Source organism: Saccopteryx leptura, chromosome 2 (assembly GCF_036850995.1).
Source record: "Saccopteryx leptura isolate mSacLep1 chromosome 2, mSacLep1_pri_phased_curated, whole genome shotgun sequence".
Taxonomy (NCBI): domain Eukaryota; kingdom Metazoa; phylum Chordata; class Mammalia; order Chiroptera; family Emballonuridae; genus Saccopteryx; species Saccopteryx leptura.
In genome coordinates, this window is record NC_089504.1 from 236,608,352 (window position 1) to 236,626,544 (window position 18,193).

The 18,193-nt window shown below is 48.0% G+C and overlaps 1 protein-coding gene across 4 annotated transcripts in view; it reads left to right on the top strand.

Moving 5' to 3' along the window:
- Positions 1-73: 73 nt before the first annotated feature.
- The window catches only part of ACACB (acetyl-CoA carboxylase beta), a 115,879-nt gene continuing 97,759 nt past the window's right edge, over positions 74-18,193 (top strand). For 2 of the 4 annotated variants that reach the window (XM_066370699.1, XM_066370695.1), the window contains exons 1-3: positions 74-216; positions 1,762-1,892; positions 3,964-4,993. The gene's annotated coding sequence lies outside the window, so the exon portion shown is untranslated. Of the gene's footprint in view, positions 217-1,761; positions 1,893-3,963; positions 4,994-15,421; positions 15,512-18,193 lie in introns of those variants that run through there. The other 2 variants (XM_066370697.1, XM_066370698.1) reach the window with 2 other exon arrangements.

An 18,193-nucleotide genomic window follows, 5' to 3' on the forward strand; every position in this document is an offset into this window, starting at 1 on the left:
GCTTTGTGCCTAGTGCCCTTTATGCTGCGTGCCCTTCAACCGGTCAGATCCTTCTGGGACTAGGCATCGGCATCTGCGGACGCTCTTGCGCCGCCCTTGGGCTGTGGTCGCCATGGCAACCATTGTGGGCAGGAAGGGCCGCCTCCGCGCTGCCCTCGCTTCCTCAGCCCTCCCCCCTCCCTCCGCCCCGATGGAGCTGCCCACCCCTCCGCTTTGGTAAGCGCTGGGCGGGGTTCCAGGGAGGGGTGCGAACTGGGGAGCAGCCGGGGGTCTCCAAGTCGGGCCGGATTCCAGCCTGGAGCTGAGGCTCCGAACCCTGTGTGGAGGCTAGACGGGGACTGGGTCTGCTGAGACCTTAACGGGGCCAAAAATTAGGGATCGGCTGGAAAACATTTCTGCCGGGATCGTGGTGTGCCTGTCACAGGCAGTGTCCTGCCAAACCCTGGGACAGTGCAAGGGGAGCTTCCCCACCTCCCTCTGCTAGCATTTGCAGGCTTTCCAGGGAATCCGGAGTTGAGGTGTAAGGCCAGGACTCTGGGAAAACGCTGCGATGGCCCTCTGACCTGCCAGCACTTGGCTGGAGTTGGCGAGGTGGCCTATCAAGATGAAAGGCTGGATGGACGCCCCTGGTACAGATGAAGGAAGTAGAAGGGATCAGAAAGGATTGGTAACACGTGCCTGCATTTAAGAGGCTTAGAAAGGATGGCTGTAGTGGGGACTGCTAGACCAGCACCAACGTTTCTTATGCAATCAAGGAGTTGGAATCTTCCTTGCGCTTGAGAATACAGTATTGCCCTCCCTCTGAGGCTTAGTTTTATGTTTGAAGGGCTTGTGGTCCAACGTTCTACCATCAGCCGGCCGGCTTTCACAGAAGGAAGACAGAACAAAGACATTCTTCATTTGTCATCTGGTAACTGAGGGGCCCTCCTCCCCTCAGCATTACAATGGGTTCCCTTATCCGAGGGAGAAATGAGGGGGTTAATATTTCTGTGTCAGGTTTTGACACTTCTCTCCCAATGTAGTGCTGTAAGCAGAGAGGGAGCAGTAAGGTCTAAGTTGCCGTAAAGAATTCAAAAGCAAACTCACTTTAAAAACCATACTGAATCTTCAGAGTATAGAGATACTTTAAACACAACACAGAGCAGCATCTTAAACGGTCTATGACTCCCTCCCCCAACCCCCAAATACTATGAGTTTAATCACTGATCTTTTAGGAACAAGGCTCATTGTGATGAACTTTTAGCTAGCTATGTAGTTGTAAACTTTTTCCTGTTTCCAGATTTGTTGCAATTCTAGCACTGGGTATACCAAAATGAAAGGCAACCTTGGCCCTTTAGGTCAGGGGTCAGCATATTTTTTCTGTAAAGGGACAGATAGTAAATACTTAAGCTTGGCACAGTCATCCTCTCTGGGAACAACTCTTACAGAGAAAACAGCCACGTGCAAAATGAAAGTGAACAGGTGTGGCTGTGTTCCAATAAAAGTTTATGGATGCTGAAATCGGAATTTAATATGATTTGCACGTGCCATGAAATCTTGTTTATTTTCTCTCAAGCATTTAACAAGATAAAAACCACTGTTCATTCGGGAGCCATAGGAAAACGGGGGCCATAGTTTGCAGAGCCCTGTTCCGGGTGCTCCTAGACACACCGGCAGACACAGAGCCCAGCTGCTGTGTCCTCCCACTGTCTGGGAAGTTTGTGGCTCTGTGGGAGCATGTGAGAACCTGGCCAAAAATTATTCCTGTCTCCTCCCATCTAGGGTAAGGAGAAGAGTATATCCACTGAGGGCTTTTGGAAACACAAGGAAGTTATGCAGTGTTATAACTTGGAACCCCAAGTTATAAAATAATCAGTGGAACGACTTATCTGATCGGAGTCCAGTGGGGCAAGGTAGGGGAATATGAGTTGTTCTTTTCTTAGACTTCAGCATGTTAATAGACATCCCTTATTAAATAAGATAATACATTTTCTGCCTTTCAAAATTCACTTTGCTTTGGTTTGCTCCTGGGATAAAGTCTTAAAAAGGGTTTTGGATCAGAGAAGCCAACATTTTGTGTGTCTGTGTGTGGCAGTGGCTTTTGTCTTTGTCACGCCTTAGGTGTGGGCTCTGGGATACTTTGGAGGGTCCTGCCATGTAGACTGGTGGTGACTCAGTCTGAGAAAAAGTGGGAATGGATACCTGCTAGAAATGGCCGCTTTCCCTATTTAGGGCCTTGACAGTTTTAATCTGGGTCTTACAGCCTAAAGTTGCTGATTGATTATCTCATTTGGAACCAGTTTTTAAATTTTTGAAGTATGCTTTGGAAATACAGATATTGGTGAGTGGGGCAGGCCAGGAGATCAATACCTTGCATTCTTTGCTGCTAAATTGTGTATTTCCTTTGTCCTCATATTTGGGGTGATGGGTATCTGGGGGCTTCAAAGAAGCAATTAGTGTTCCTCAAGCCTCACTATGGAGTCACCTGGGGGAAACCTTAAAATAAATATTAATGCCGGGCTGACTCCCAGAAACTCTGATTTAATGGGATTTGAGGAGGAGGAGGAGGAGGAAGGGGAGAGGAGACAGGCATGTTTATAAAGTGTCCAGTTTGCGGCAGGACTGGCAACTTCTTTCCCAAAGCCCTGTTTCCTTAGACCACGTGGTCAGTTGATTTTTTTTTCTTGTTTGGGCAAACTAGATAAATATGACTTTCTGAATCTGTTTGAAGAAATGTATTTTTTTTATTAATGTTCTAACGTTTGGAGGGAAAAGTTTGTGAATAACTTTGGTTACAAGCCTTCCATAGTCTTCTAGAAAATACCTTTGGCTTAAAGAAAGTGTCGCGAGAGCTGAGCCACCAGAAAGAGTTTTTTATCTGAGCGTGCATGTGCGTGTGCATGTGTGTGCGTGTGCGTGTGTGTGTGTAGAGAGAGAGTGGGGAGGGTTTCTAGTCCTTTTGAAAGTAAGAAGTTTCATTAGATTTTATTACTAAGTACCTGGTGCTATGCAAGGCACTATGCTCGAAACACACTGTAATTTCATTTCATTTTCTGCCCCATACGGTGAAGCAATTGGGTGAGGAAACTGACTTGCCCGTTTGTCCAGAGCCGCAGGTAAAGGCTAGGATTAGCCCCATGTCCCCCTGGTTTTGAAGCCCAATAGCCGTGTCATGACACTCTGCCCAGATCCTAATTATTTGCTGTCATCCAGAGCAATTTTAAATGGGCTTTACATTTTTTTTTTTTGACTCACAGATGGCTCTTCCAGGAATCATGGGAGGATGTGTCTGTAGTTTGAGGGGGTGTCTCTTTAAAAGGATTGAATGAGCTGGAAAGTGAAGTCTCAATAAATAATCTAATCAGTCACAGGGGTTGCTGATTATCCAGGAGTCAAACTAGGCAGGCATTGTGCTAACCAGGGGTCCCCAAATTTTTTACACAGGGGGCCAGTTCACTGTCCCTCAGACCATTGGAGGGCCGGACTATCAAAAAACTATGAACAAATCCCTATGCACACTGCACATATCTTATTTTAAAGTAAAAAAACAAACAGGAACAAATACAATATTTAAAATAAAGAACAAGTAAATTTAAATCAACAAACTGACCAGTATTTCAATGGGAACTATGGGCCGGCTTTTGGCTAATGAGATGGTCAATGTCTGGTTCCACATTTGTCACTGCTAGCCGTAACAAGTGATATGACGCGCTTCCGGAGCCATGACGCGTGCATCCCGCATCACCGGAAGTAGTACATACTGTACTGAGCGATGCCGTGCTTTATGGCGCTGCCACATACAGTACTCCAGGAGCACAGGATTGCAGATCACTGACCACCAATGAAAGTGCGGCAGGGGCTGGATAAATGGCCTCAGGCGGCCACATGCAGCCCACGGGTCATAGTTTGGGGACCCCTGTGCTAAGCCCTCCACCTGTATTGTTTCATCCTCGACTCCTTAAAACAAATGTGGCACTCTTTCAGGTGACAGACAGCTGATGATACCAAGGCTTCAAGAGGACACAGGAGGCAGACAAGAAGTGCATTCCTACTTATCAGTCCAGTGGAGAAAATTCCCCCAAGTCCACTGTTGGATGACTTCCCTCTTGGCAAATAAGCCCACCAACAGTAATGGCTCCTCCAGCAGCGTGAAGGCTGCACCTGGCACGGACACCATGTCAACTGTTTTTGCATAAATTCAGCCCTCTTGCATCCTGGTTTACTGGAGCACAGTGCCTTTTTGTGTGGCCTCTGCTTTCTTGCCACCCGCTCTTGTTTGGACCTGGAGGTGACCTTTGTCCCACATGCTGCCAGCCCTCCCCACAGGGCAGAACATTCTGTAAGAGCCCAGCCTGCTGGGTTTCCCCTCCCAGCCCTCACAGAGAGCCAGCCCAGCGACCCCACGTGGGAATGGAGCTCTTTTGGTATTGTCTTCCCCCAAGTCCCAGAAATAGGAACATTTCCCTGTGTGGTGTTTGCGTTGAGAAGGTTTTACCAAAATCTCACCGGGGGTGAGGAGGGAGGGAGAGAAGCCAGGTGATCTTTTGCTAGTGATCACCTGAGCCCATTCACTGGGAGCTTGTTCCAGATGCCATTTCTCAGATGACCTGTGTGCGGTTGATTTTTCAGCATGTCAGAGGAGGGCCGACATGACTTTGTATTGCTTACGACAACTTGGACTTTAGATACCCCGTGGCTTAGGTGTCTGAGAATTTTGAAATAAAGCAAGTTAGGGGATTGAAAGGAGGAAAACACCGTGAAAAGGCTTGGCTGCGAGATCCTTGAGCACTTTGCCTGGGTTGTCATTGCTCTTTGGTGCCTTAAAGGTTAAGTGCACCCGGGATATTTTTAAACTGGCCAGGGCCAGTTAATCTAAAAGTTACATTTACAGTCATTGCAGGGAGCAGAGAGCCGGCTTAGAGACGAGCCCTCCTGCAAACAAGGAACCTGGACAACGTCCTCCTGAGTGCACAGTTGAGAGAACATGGGAAAACAAAAGGCGGAGAGAAAAGTGGTAAGTGAGCTCGCCCCTCCCTGGGGTCAGGGGCCTAAAGCCAGCATCCAAGGGAACGGGATTCAGAGCATAGTGATACCTGCACATGAGCTCTCCAGCTTTCTAGGGGGACAGAGCTTCCTGTCCTGTTTGCCAGATGCCAGATGCTGACCCTGAGGGCTCTGAATGTAACAGATGAAGGAGAAGTGTCTTTCTTTGCTTCTATAAATGGTTATGTTGCTGGGGCTCCCTAAAACCCGAATGCTTTAGGTTTTTCATTTAACTAGAAGGCAGTTCTGTGATGTTTTTCCTCAAAAACTTGTCTCAAGAAAAAAACTATTCTGTTTCTCAAACTAGCTCAGTTTTCATTTATTATTTATTTAAAATTTTTATTTATTAATTTTAGAGAGAGGAAGTAAGAGGAAGAGAGACAGGAACATCGATCTATTTCTGTAGGTGCTCTGACTGGGGATCAAACCAGCAACCTCTGTGCTTCCAGATGAAGCTCCAACCTACCAAACTATCTAGCCAGGGCAAACTTGCTCGATTTTTAAAAAAGCAAACTTTAAGAGTAAAGCACTCACAGTGTTTTGGTGTTGCTAGAAGGACATGGTTTTCTCTAATTTTTAAAAGTCGTGTTACAAAGTAAAAGACGGAAGCAGCCCAGAGGAAAATGGGAGGTCTCTTGTACCGTCCATCTGTTCCTCCTCCTTGAGGGAGCTGCTGTGCGGTTTGGTTGGTGTAAAACTTCCCACCTTATTTCCCAAAGACCTCTTGTTCTTTGCATTTACCTGGTACATAACTATATCTTTCACACTGGTCATTATTATTATTTCAATATGAACGGGCTTTCCCACAGGTAGAGTGACCCACCACCCAGTGTTGCCCAGAACTGAGGGAACTTCCCAGGAAGCAGGTCTTTCCATTTAAAAACTGCGAGGCATAATGTTTTTTCAATGCTTTTCTTCTAACAGTGTCTTGGGAGATCTTGACAACATGTGATTTCTTTTTCTTTTTTTTTTTTTTTTTAGCATTTAAAAATTTTATTGATTTTAGAGAGACAGAGAGAGGAAGGGAGAGAGAGAGAGAAGCAATTGTATTGTTGTTCTACTTAGTTGTGCATTCATTGGTTGCTTTCCCTATGTGCCCTGATCGGGGATCGAACCCGCAACCTTATTGTGTTTTAGAGCAGTGCTCTAACCGACTGAGCTAACCAGCCTGGGTAAAATATGATCTCTTTATTGACCACTCCAAGTTCTGCTTGGAGAGACCCAGCCAGTTCTAAGCCAGGTGGTTAGAAGTGCAAACATGCCCTGTATTTGAGAAGCTCAGAGAAGGCATTTTATGTCTATGAAAGCAGTTTTATTTGCTCCTGCTCAGGTAAATCCTCTCCTACTTTGATCACCTTTAGATCTGAGGTAGAGATGCGAGTATTAAATTACACGTGCCTTACCTGTGGTGGCGCAGTGGGTAAAACCTCGACCTGGAAACGCTGAGGTCGCCTGTTCAAAATCCTGGGCTTGCCTGGTCAAGGCGCATATGGGAGTTGATGCTTCCTGCTCCTCCCTACCCCTTCTCTCTCTCTCTCTCTCTCTCTCTCCTCTCTAAAATTAAAAAAAAAAATTACACGTGATACTCAATCTTTATGGTGAAATAAACATTTCAATCTTCTGAAATGGAGGTTTTCTGAAACTTATTCCTGTAATAACTTTGGGGTCCCTTCTTCTAATAATGCTTCTGAGGTTTTAACTCAGGAACCCTGAACTTCAGGGACGAGTGCCTCTGTGCCGGGGCAGGCCTGGAAGTGCGGTCAAAAATCTCACATTTTGTCTGCAAACTTCATGCACAGATCCGGTTCTGTTCTAACAGTAAACTCATCACCATAGAGTAAGAGGCCATGTTCCTTTATTCTTGGAGTCCAGGACTCCTTGTACTGGCCAGACCAGGCGGGCACAGCAGGTAACTCAAGGTCTCAATTATTGAGACTTGGCACATGCCAGGTGGTTACACGCTAAGACTTTCCTGGGCTGGGGGGGGGGGGGGGGCGGGTATTTACTCGATTACACAGACCAGGAAGTCAAAGTTCAGAGAACTTCCGTGACAGGCTCAGGTCAATCAGATGACAAACAGCAGAGTCTCCAATCAGGTCAGCCCCACAGCAGAAGAGCTGCTCTTAGCCTCTCTGGGTCCCAGCACCCCGAACACCCTCACATGCTCCGGGACTCAGAGACCGAGCCCCACTCTTCAGGTAGCCTGGGTTTTAGGGCCACTCCTGTTGGACTCACTGAGGTTTCTCCAGGTTTTTAAATCGGATTAAATCATAGGTGAGAGTGACATTGCAGGACAACCCTGAGCACACTCTCCTTTCTATTTGGAAGTAAATGAGTTGCGGGCTCCAGTAGTAACAGGAATAACTTGTTGTTGGAAATGCCCCCCTTCGCAGGCTCTCCCACTCTGTTCTCAGGAAAGCTGTGGTCTCCTATTGCCACACTTCCGACATAGTGGGGCTCTTGGGACCTTCCTGTTTGGAATGATAACCCATGCAGGGTGGGCAGGGGGCTGTGGTTCCACGCTTGTGAGATATCCTGCTCCATCGGCTTCCAACATTTCCTCCACCTCCTGCCCGGCACCTCCTTCTGTCTGAGCCACACTCCTGGACTCAGCAGAAGCATCCTGCTTTGAGAACACCTCCCCTCCCCTCGCAGACCAAGGCTGGGTCCCTCTTCCATGCTTGGCACGGGCTTCCCCTTTGAGACAATTCTCCAGGCTGTGCCCTTACGTTCATCTGTGGTCCTAGGCAGTGAGAGGGTGAACCTACTAGAGCAGGGCCATCCCTGTGCTGTCTGCTCTGTGTCCCCAAGCCCACACCAGGCCTGGCAGGTGCTCAGGGAAATACCCGCCGCTGAATGAATGGCTGAAGAAGGCAGGTTCCCAGCACAGAAGGGATAGAGGGGAAGGAGGATGGAATTCCATCTGCAAAGGTGGCAGGGGACCAGGACTGCGTGTGTGGGGGACAGTCCACTTCAGCAGTTTCTGCAAGGATGACTCAAGTGAGACGCTAGTGGAACAGATGCACCAGATTAGCCTTTGAGATGGTGTAACAAATTTTCCACTGGAGGTAGGAGACCCGTTCCTCTTACATTTCTCCAAGGCAGGGGCTGGTCTGGTCTGGTCTGGAACCATTTGGGCCTGTTTTGCCTGGGCTGACAGATCAACCTCCATCAAAAGTTCACTTTGGCTCAGAGGCATTAATTGAGCACCTAGTGTGTGCCAGGCACTGCCAAAGTGCACCTTTCTAGGTCAACACTGCTGGAAGACTCTGGGACTTTTGGTAATTTGAGCCTTTTTCTGAAATTCACAGACTTTTCTCAAATGTGTTTTCCTCTATAGAGTTGTTCCCAGATTGGTGGTCCCTGCAACTGCCTGTACCTGGCTGGCCTCTAAAATCAAGTGGTTTGGCACAAAAGCACAGGGCTGTTGACATTTTATGCTTATTCAACAGCATTTGCTGGCAGTCTCCAAAGACCCAGATGCTGAGAAATGTATTAAGTTTGAGAACTGCTGACTCTGCTTGGGTCTTATTTTTGTGTTTCTGATTCCACCCATTAAAAAAATTTTTTTTGTTATTGATTGATTTGGGGGAGAGAGAGAGAAAGGGAGAGAGAGAGAGAAAAGAATACTGATTTGCTGTTCCATTAGTTTGTGCATTCATTGGTTGATTCTTGTGTGTGCCCTGTCTGGGATTGAACCTGTAGCCTTTGCGTCAGGACAATGCTCTAACCAACTAAGCTACCCTGCCAGAGCAGATTACCCATTTAAGAGGGTTGCCAGTTAATCAGTTGAGTCAACAGCTTGCTCACCTCCCTCTGTTACAAATCTAGGCTTTAGAGTCAAGCAGAACAGGTTTGAATTTCATGTCCCTCCAAGCTGTGTGACTTTGAGCAACTCACCTCCTCTCTCTAGGCATTGGGTTTTTTCATGCCTGATTTGTGAAATTGGATGATAATAATGTTAATGGATAAGAATAATACTATCCTGCTGGTTCTGCTGCGTGGAGTAAGCAAAATTGAAATTTTTGGATGCAAGATGCTTGTTACAGTGAAGGTGTTGTCACTATTAGGATAGGGCGCTTTAGTTAGTGCTGGTAGTTTGGGAGTAACAGAGAGCTGAGTCTCTTTCTAGAGGTGAAGGTTGCCATTTTGTTGCTCTCCACGAGCATTTGTCCTCTGGGGTAAGGAAGTGTGACATTGCATCAGCACCCTTGCTCACAGTCGCAGGGAAAGGCAAGGTTCTTAGGTTACTAAGGTGGGTGCCTTCTACAGTCTGAGAGTTTGTAAGGAGGTATACCTCTCTCCACCATCACCTGAAGGTTGACACATAGCTTCAGATGCAAAGTATTTCCGAGAACAAATGATTATCCTTCACAATAGAACCAATTTGCTAATCACTGATCTTGGCTTAGTACCTTTGGCAGAGTCCCCATGTTTAACCAATAGAATTATGTTTTAAAATTCTATTATCTTACATTATATATTTTTAATTGAATTTATTGGGATGATATTGGCTCACAACGCCATACAGGTTCCAAGCATGCAACTCAGTAAAACATCATCTGCATACTGCATTGTGCGCCCATTGTCTCAAGCAAAATTTCCTTCTGTCCTATTTGCTTCCCTTTGCCCACCTCCACCTACCCTCATCTCTCCAGTAGAATTATTAACACTGTCTAGCATCGTGCTAAGAGCAAATTCTGCTTGAGATGTCCTGCTTCCTTAGCAAGCTGGTGAACTCCTATGCAGCCTTCAAAGCCCCAGAGCAGATGTCTCCGTCTCTTACCTCTCCCTCACGCTCATCTCCACCCCTGAAAGTAGTTCTCTCCAAACTGCCTTCCAGATGTGGCTTTTCCTAGACGACTGTGCACATCTGGCATTGTTAGTCTCCATGTCATTGTGCTGTTCCTTCTTCCTGATTCCGGTATTCTAGTGGCTAGATATTGATTTGAAAGGCTTGTTCTTTATTTGGACAGAGCTTCCCTGTCTCCCCCAAAGCCTCTCCCAGAGAAGAACCCCAGATCTAGAGAAGTGCTTTTGTTATTTATTTCTTGGTTGCATTTTTGTTCTTCAAGAGTGGACACAAATGCCTGACCAGGCGGTGGCGCAGTGGATAGAGCGTCGGACTGGGATGCGGAGGACCCAGGTTCGAGATCCCGAGCTCACTAGCTTGAGCGTGGGCTCATCTGGTTTGAGCAAAATGCTCACCAGCTTGGACCCAAGGTCGCTGGCTCCAGCAAGGGGTTACTGGGTCTGCTGAAGGCCCATGGTCAAGGCACATATGAGAAAGCAATCAATGAACAACTAAGGTGTCGCAATGCGCAATGCAAAACTGATTGATGCGGCCCTGGCCGGTTGGCTCAGCGGTAGAGCGTTGGCCTGGCGTGCGGGGGACCTGGGTTCAATTCCCGGCCAGGGCACATAGGAGAAGCGCCCATTTGCTTCTCCACCCCCACCCCCTCCTTCCTCTCTGTCTCTCTCCTCCCCTCCCGCAGCCAAGGCTCCATTGGAGCAAAGATGGCCCGGGTGCTGGGGATGGCTCCTTGGCCTCTGCCCCAGGCGCTGGAGTGGCTCTGGTCGGCAGAGTGACGCCCTGGAGGGGCAGAGCATCGCCCCCTGGTGGGCAGAGCGTAGCCCCTGGTGGGCGTGCCGGGTGGATCCTGGTCGGGCGCATGCGGGAGTCTGTCTGACTGTCTCTCCCCGTTTCCAGCTTCAAAAAAACAAAAAAAAAAAAGAGAGAAAAACTGATTGATGCTTCTCATCTCTCCGTTTCTGTCTGTCTAACCCTGTCTGACTCTCTCTCTGTCTCTGTAAAAAAGAAAAAAAAAAAAAGAGTGGACACAGAACACAGAATTAAATACAAGCCTGCGGCTCTAAGAAGCCAAGCCGTATATCGTGACAGCCACATCTCAGTTCTGCTGACGGACTTTTCTCAGAGATCTATGGAGGGAAATTGTACACATAGAGTAAGAAAGCATGAGGATGAGGAGTGTGGGCTTCCACGTGAGGTCACCTGGGTCCTAAACATGAACTTGGGGAGTGGCAGGGCCTGTTTCCTCTCCTATGATGGGATGAGAAATGGTACCTATGCAGAGGGAGAAGCTGAGATCACACATATAAAGCCTGTAACACTCTGGTGGTGACAGCTGCATGCTCAATAGAAACTAACAATGCAGAAAAACACTCCCTATGACTTATTAGGAATCACTTCCTATTCCCTGCGGCACTACTAATGTTTCCTTTCTTCCCTTCTTTAACCTCTGTGTGGGCATTAAAAAAATCCTGTCTCTGAAAAGGGAACCCTTCTGCGCTGTTGGTAGGAATGCGGACTGGTGCAGCCACTGTTGAAAAGAGTATAGAGCAGCGGTTCTCAACCTGTGGGTCGCGACCCCGGCAGGGGTCAAATGACCAAAACACAGGGGTCGCCTAAAGCCATCGGAAAATACATATTTCCGATGGCTTTAGCCGCTAAGAAGCCACGCTACCGTCTGCAGCAGCGCTCTTCAACTTGAATGCACGCCATTATGGACGGGCGTTCCAAACTGAATGCCTGCGGTCATGCGCAGATGTGATTACATCATCCATCGGGGCCTAAGGGGGGGGGGGGGAGCTCCACAGTCCATAGCAGCGCTGCTGCTCATCCATAGCAGCACATTACGTGTGTCTGGCGCTTGCTGACGTCATCATTGGGCAGGTGCAGCAAGCGCCAGAGGACAGAAGCCTAGGAGGCGGAGAGGCAATGAGAATACATAATGCATATCAGGTATTTACATTCCGAATCATAACTGTAGCAAAATTACAGTTATGAAGTAGCCACCAAAATTATTTTTTGGTTTGGGGTCACCGCAACATGAGGAACTGTATTGCGGGGTCACGGCATTAGAAAGGTTGAGAACCACTGGTATAGAGGTTCCTCAAAAAAATTAAAAATGGAACTGTCTTATGATCTAACAACTCCACTTTTGGGTTTATATCTGAAGAAACTCAAAATACTTGCCTGACCAGGCAGTGGTGCAGTGGATAGAGCTTCGGACTGGGATGCAGAGGACCCAGGTTCAAGACCCCGAGGTCACCAGCGTAAGCGCAGGCTCATCTGGTTTGAGCAAAAGCTTACCAGTTTGGACCCAAGGTTGCTGGCTGGAGCAAGGGGTTACTCGGTCTGCTGTAGCTCCACGGTCAAGGCACATATGAGAAAGCAATCAATGAACAACTAAGGTGTTGCAACGAAAAACTGATGATTGAGGCTTCTCATCTCTCTCCATTCCTGTCTGTCCCTATCTATCTCTCTCTCTGTCTCTGTAAAATAAAAATTTAAAAAAAACTTATAAAAAACAACTTAAGGCCTGACCTGTGGTGGCGCAGTGGATAAAGCGTCGACCTGGAATGCTGAGGTCGCGGGTTCGAAATCTGCACTTGTCTGGCCAAGGCACATATGGGAATTGATGCTTCCTGCTCCTCCCCCCCTTTCTCTCTCTCTCTCTCTCCTCTCTACAATGAATTTTTTTAAAAAATTTAAAAAAAAACAACTTAAAAAATAAGAAACTCAAAATACTTAATGCAAAAGAATATATGAACAGTTATGTTTATTGCAGCATTATTTATAATAGTCAAGAAATGGAAGCAACCCTTTTCTAGTAGACGAGTGGATCAAAGAGTTGTGGTACATATATACAATGGAATATTACTCAGCCATCAAAAAGAATGAAATCTTACCATTTGCAACAGCATAGGTGGACCTAAAGGGTATAAGTGAAATGAGCCAGACTGAGAAAGACAAATACCATATGGTTTCACTGGTATGTGGAATCTAAAGAACAAAATAAATGAACAATCAAAACAAAGAGACTGATAGCCTGACCAGGCGGTGGCGCAGTGGACAGAGCGTTGGACTGGGATGCAGAGGACCCAGGTTCAAGACCCCGAGGTTACAAGTTTGAGCACGGGCTCATCTGGTTTGAGCAAAGCTCACCAGCTTAGACCCAACGTTGCTGGCTTGAGCGAGGGGTTACTCAGTCTGCTGTAGCCCCCCCCCCCCCCGTCAAGGCAATATGAAAAAGCAATCAGTGAACAACTAAGATGTCACAACGAAAAACTAATGATTGATGTTTCCATCTCTCTGTTCCTGTCTGTCTATCCCTCTCTCTGACTCTGTCTCTGTAAAAATAAATAAATACAAAAAAAAAAAACAGAGACTGATAAACACAGAGGACAGACTGACGGTTGCCAGAGAGGATGGGGGTTGGGGAACTGGGTGAAAAAAGTAGTTACAAAGTAGTCACAGTTCATCATGTTCACTGCTTTTTCTCATCTTTGGCTTAAGGGCACTTTGGTTGCTGTTTGCCTCTTGCCAGAAGAAAGTGCCTAAATCTGGCCTTGCAAGGCAGTCTTTGCCACACACTGCCATCAGCAAGCCTGGATTAAAATGTTTTAAGAGCTGTGATGGCCTGACCTATGGAGACACAGTAGATAAAGCGCCGACTTGGAATGCTGAGGTTGCTGGTTCAAAACCCTGGGCTTGCCTGGTTAAGCACATATGGGAGTTGATGCTTCCTACTCCCCCACTTCTCTCTCTCTTCTACTCTTTCTCTCCCTCTCTCTCTCTCTCCTCTCTAAAATGAAGAAATAAAATCTTTTAAAGAATTTTAAAACAAAAATAGTCACAGGGCCTGACCAGGCAGTGGTGCAGTGGGTAGAGCATCGGACTGGGACCCAGAGGACCCAGGTTTGAAACCCTGAGGTTGCCAGCTTGAGCGCGAGCTCACCAGCTTGAGCACAGGGTACCTGGCTGAGCATGGGATTATAGACATGGCCCAATGGTCGCTGGCTTGAAGCCTAAGGTCCCTGGCTTGAGCAAGGGGTCACTGGCTTGGCAGGAGACCCCTGGTGAAGGCACATATGAGAAAGCAATCAATGAACAACTAAGGTGTGCAATGAAAATTGATGCTTCTCATCTCTCTCCCTTCCTGTCTGTCTGTCCCTCTCTCACACACACAAAAGAAAAGTCACAGGATATATATAATACAACCTAGGGAATATAGTCAAGACACAGTCCTTGGGAACGTCCCTGTTGGATCAGGGGACACATGAGGAGTTAGTCCAGTCAGGATCATGCTGAAGCCCCAGAGATTTCTCTCCTTTGGGGAAGTGCCCCCCTTGTAACATCCCTCCCCAAGCTGCTCATGGCTGGAGCCTGAGAAGCAGAAGTGAGTCCTGGGAATGTCTCTAATATGAGGAGCTGCCTGTCCCATCTGGGCTGGCCGATCCTTAGAGAGTGACCTCATGCCTGACCAGTGGCTTGATGCCTGTTAGCCAAATATAAGTTCATTCCTTGAGAAGGACACAGCGGTTGCTAAGATGAGTGACGCTCAGTGCCCCGTGTAGGTGATCACAGCAAACTCCCGACAGCTCTGTCTCAGGCTTGTCCTAATCCTACTTTGCAGATGAGCCACCTGAGGCTTGGAGAGGATATTGAACTTGCCTGAGCCTCACCCTGCTTGTGGGTGGCAGAGCTGAGATGGCAACGCAGGTCAGTTTCCAGGGTGCCCAAGGAGAGAGGGATTTGCTGTGATTGATGCCTCCATAGAGAAGGAGCCCTGGCCTGAAGCTGGGACCTTGGTGCTGGGCGTGGCTGTCATTAATTTCATATGCCATCTCTGGCCTCTGTTCATCTATAAAACAGGGACACCGGACTTGCCAAGTGTTCCCTGTTTCAGGCTGTAGGTTGGAGCATGCGGCTTTTTGGGAAATACTGACCTGTGACACCCCTGGCCCCTTGGGCCGGGGTACAGGTTAAGATAGCCACCAGTCCACTTTGAACGCCCTGGCAGCCTCACGTGGTTGTGCCTATCACCTTAATTATCTGTGAATTTGCAAAAGGACGTTGCACCATTGCCTGCCAGCCGGAGGGTCCTTGACCACCCACTCTTCCTCCGGACACTTTTGCTTTTCTTTCCATTTGCCCAACTTGGCCAAACACAGGGTCTGCGGAGACTCACCCTGCCCTCCAGGCAGGTGTCTGACAGATGACCACGTAGGAACAGAAAGCTGCCTCAATCTGGTTTTCCTGTCTACACCGGGCTTTCTTGATCATGAGAGTTTTACTTTAGAGACAGAGTTGGGCAAGGGGGTGATTGCATGAGCAGAGAAGTAGGCCTAAGTACAGGAATGTGGCAAGCCGGAGGGAGGTGGCTCTGTGGGCAGGCAAGCCCCCGAGAGCGTGGATAGCCTCTTAAGTACCTGAGCTTGCAAGGACCTTCACAAATGGTTTCTATTTGCTGGTGACAAATAAGGGCATGTGCCACACAGCTGACTTGGGAGAAAGCTTACCCTTGTCGGAGCACTGGCCGTCCAAACTCCTCCCCCGTGGCCTGAGGCACGCCACCAACCTCCTGTTGAAAGGTGACACTGCACGGGCTGGGTTCCCTCAGTCACTGTGGGCGCCTGTCAGACCCAGAGGAGAATGCAGCTAGTGGCTGTGTCCAGAGCGATGGTAAGTGGCAGCAGCAAGCTCTCGGGCGGTCATGTTGGTGGGAGGAGAAGTCCCAGTGGGGACCGGGATTACTGGCTTAATGCTGACATTCTGCCCCTCTGCCCCTCAAACACCTTGGCAGGTATAGATGCTGGCGGGGGGAGCTGGAAAACAAACTCTCATGACTCCCTCGCTCTCAAGCCCTCATCTGGCTGCTGGCCAGCACTTATTGGAGCCACGCAGTGTCCTGTGTTCATTGTGGCCAGGGCCATGACTGCTCTGGCACCCAGCAGCTGTTGCTTGGGTTCGGTTTGCAAGAAATAAAAATAGCGGTGGCAGGTGCTTGGGTTTTGGGTCAGCTGGGTTATGTCAGTGAAGGGCCACAGCTTGGCATGGCGTGGTCCCTAGACATTTGTGGGCCTTCCCATGATCTCCTCTGGCCTTTCCTGCCCGTGGGATCAGACCACATAGTGCTCCTAGCCCACTGTGCACGTCGGCATTGTTGATTTCCATGCTGCCACGCCATTCCTTCCCGGTGCACAGACAGGTTTCTGGTTTTAGGATCGTATCCTTCTGCTTGTAGTGACACTCTCCATTTTATGGGCTTCATCTACATCCAGTTTCAGGGTGGGGCAGGGGGAAAGGTGTGGGTGCCGGGCCTTGATTTGACCATACTTAAGGTTCTGAGCTTCCCTGCACCATACTCTACCGACTGCGAAATGGGACTAAAGTAATGACAGCAGCAATAATGCCCATCACGTTCTGAGGATTGAAGCTTGAAGGTGCTCTGTGCTCTTGACGGTTGAGTGTAAATGCTACATATGTTTTACATGTTATTTGAAGGGCAACTGTGAGGCAGGAAAATGGGGCAAGAATTAGCATCCCCATTTTATAGATGAGGAAACTGAGGCCCAGAGAGTTTCTCTGGGAGCTTCCTCACACAGTTCCCTCATCTGCCTCTATGTACTTACACATGGGGTGGCCCTAGGGTCCTGTGTCATTATTTGACAAAGAAAAGGGACAGAACCTGAGGTTTTCATGCAGGTGACTCTTGCAAGGTAGTTTTGGGGTGTTAGTGTCACTGTTCCCTATCAGAATGCCAGCAGATCTTCAAGGACTGCAGACAGAGAGGGGACCAATGGAGAGCTTGGCAGCTTCACCCCCACCAGCCCATCCCTACCGCGCATGTGTCTTTCCGTCTTGCCCATCTGCCCATCCACTCCCCCCACTCTCTGTGCACCCACCACCCCTCCATCCTTCCACCCACAGCCCCAGTCAGCCATCCTTTCTGCCAGCCAACCAGCCAGGACTTCCCAAGCAAGTTCCCAAAGAGCTTGCATAATGAAGAGCTTGCATAGTTTGGTTTTCCAGTTTGAGCCAAAATAACGAATGTATTCTCAGGTATCCTAAGCCCCAAACCCTTGGAACATGCTTTTGCCTTGATGCTGTTCTTTTTTTAGAGAGAGGAGAGTATAGAGAGAGAGAGAGAGAGAGAGAGAGAGAGAGAAAGTGGGGAAGGAGGGAGTGGGAAGCATCAACCCATAGTAGTTACTCCTTGTATGTGCCTTGACCTGGCAAGCCCAGGGTTTCAAACCAGCCACTTCAGCCTTCCAGGTCGACACTTTATCCACTGCACCACCACAGGTCAGGCTTGATGCTGTTCTTTTGTTTTCTCAGCAATAGCTCAAGTGTTTTACTATTTTAGATGTGCATATTTATTTGTTGATTGATTTTAGAGAGAGGAAGAAGAGAGAGAGAGAGAACATTGATTCATTGTTCCATTGATTTATGCATGCATTGGTGGCCTCTTATATGTGTCCTGACCAGGGATTGAACCCACAACCTTGGCATATCGGGAAGATGTTCTAACTAACTGAGCTACTTGGCCAGGGCAGATGTGTACATTTAAAATGTGCCTAGCCTGATCAGGCGGTGGCGCAGTGGATAGAGTGTCAGACTGGGATGAGGAAGACCCAGGTTCAAGACCCCAAGGTCGCCAGCTTGAGTGCGGGCTCATCTGGTTTGAGCAAAAAAGCTCACCAGCTCAGACCCAAGGTCGCTGGCTCGAGCAAGGGGTTACTCGGTCTGCTGAAGGCCCATGGTCAAGGCACATATGAGAAAGCAATCAATGAACAACTAAGGTGTTGCAATGCGCAACGAAAAACTATTGATTGATGCTTCTCATCTCCCCGTTCCTGTCTGTCTGTCCCTGTCTATCCCTCTCTCTGACTCTCTCCCTGTCTCTGTAAAAAAATTTTTTTAAAAATAAAAAAAATTTTTAAATGTGCCTAAAATTGGCCACATTGGTATAATGTGTCCTGCTCGCCACTGAACTTCAGAACTGCCGTGGAGACATCCAGCTTGTTCCCCTGGCATTCATTGATACAGTTTTGGAAATGAGATCCTAAAATCAAAGTTCCAGCTCACTTCAAGCCATCAGTTGGTGCTAAGGGCATGTGCATGGATTTATCATTCATTTGCTTACACTTTTTGAGCACCTACTAGGTCCCAAGCACCTAGCTGGGCACAATGAATCCAAAATAAATGATGATTGGTTCATATCCCCAAGGGTCTTCCAAATGGGCCGGGGAGACCAGTGAACAGGCTGTTTCCACGCTGTGTGTCAATGTTCCCACAATAGAGGTCTGTACTTACAGGTCAACTTGGCAGTCCCGGGGCTAAGCCAGGGGTCCCCAAACTATG